We start from the raw sequence: 1,900 nt of genomic DNA on the forward strand, positions 1-1,900 counted from the left end.
TGTGTGAAGTTTGATTAAAAACCAAGAAAGAATGAAGACGCTAGAGTGCTGACAAAGTTTTTCTATTTATAGTAATAGTGACCTTGACCTTGATCCGATGACCTTGAAACTCGAACTTGTCGAAGATATTTTAATTCTTTATGACTGTGTGAAGTTTGATTAAAAACCAAGAAAGAATGAAGACGCTGGAGTGCTGACAAAGTTTTTCTATTTATAGTCATAATGACCTTGACCTTGATCCGATGACCTTGAAACTCAAACTTCTTGAAGATATGTTAATTCTTTACATGTGTGTAAAGTTTCATTAAAATCCATGAAAGAATGAAGGCTCTAGAGTGCTGACAAACCTCTTCGGACAGACGGACAGACGGACGGACATTGAAATTGAAATTATCCGGAAAACTGGAGTCGGGATTATCCAAATTCCACTGTATTAGTTTTACCTTTTGATAGAGTACCATTGTGTGGCAGAGGCCGGGTACTCAACCAGGGCCATGAGGAAGTAGTTGATATAACGGTCACCAGGGAGTGATGTAGATCCCAGGTATAAAGCATAATACACAAGGCTGTTGGTTGTCCTGAAAAAATTGAGGTTCTGAATTGGGTTACACTGCAAACTGAATCACAGATATAGCAATATTCCTGTACAAATCAAGTAGGCTCACTTGCACACTTACTGTAAATGTGAAAATTGTGGCGGGGTGGAAATGTTTGCGTTTTTGGTTTTGAGTACATTTACGCGAACATATGCATGCGCGAATATTTATGTAAAGACATACCAGAACAATTACCGACGCGAACATTTCCACATTGCAATCATTTTAAACAGTCAATACACCTAAGTTACCCTGGTCTCCACTAGCTTAGTGAGATGGATAGCTCTATATCAATATCTACAACTCAACGGTCCCCCTCTATCAATCAATGCACGGTGTAATCCAAATCGTAAGATTTGACCTCAAATATACTTTTGATCAAAGTGCTGCTATCGATTCAATCTTATTCCTTAATTGTCTAATTATAGGTATATTTTGTTCCACCACTGATAAAGTTCTAAATGAACCACACCGCTATTTAATGCAGTAACATGTATTTTGGCTTTCTGCATCTAAAAACTACATTTAAACAGGTGCTCGATCTCCTGGTTTTTGTAGTGATTATCTTACACACTTTTCAAACTACGAACAACTTTTAAATATACTCACCATGTATACCAAATTATGAGGGAATTAAGAAGAATTCGCTTGTGTTTGAATATAGTCAATGCATTGTATTTTTCCGGCTTTCTATCATTATGATTTTTTTTTGTCATCATTGGAATTGTTTTTTTATGTCCATCTCCGCCGTTAGTGAGTTTTCTTCCGGTGGAATGCTGGCAGGTTTTGCCAAAAATGCTTCCATTTCATTGGCTTTTGTAGTGGCAGCTTTGATGACGAAATTAAAGTCCTTCCCATTCATGCGAACCGCCATGCGGATGATTTTTTCTGCTCTTTCCTTCTTGCCGTTTGCAAGAAGCCATTTAAGCGATTCTTCAAGAAACCTGTTTATCAGACATAAATATCTTTTGAAAATGGTATAGATCTGTTTGAAATTGATCATGCTTTTCGATGTTATAAATGTTAGAATCACAAATTACCCATCATGCAAATTAAATTGAACATCAACACACGATTCCTAGAATTAAAGTTACACAACACATTTCTAGATTGATTAAGAATAAAAAAATAGTATTTCGAATATACACTACCAATTTTAAAAATTAACAAGAAATTTTGTAATATCAATCACACTATTTTTTGAATATGAAGTACAATATTTGGAATATCTAACAAGTGTTTAGCAAAGATAACATGCTTTTAAATACAAATCGCTTTATCAATTCCTAAAATAAGAACATGAA

This window comes from Mizuhopecten yessoensis, unplaced genomic scaffold (assembly GCF_002113885.1).
Source record: "Mizuhopecten yessoensis strain PY_sf001 unplaced genomic scaffold, ASM211388v2 scaffold10331, whole genome shotgun sequence".
NCBI classification, from domain to species: domain Eukaryota; kingdom Metazoa; phylum Mollusca; class Bivalvia; order Pectinida; family Pectinidae; genus Mizuhopecten; species Mizuhopecten yessoensis.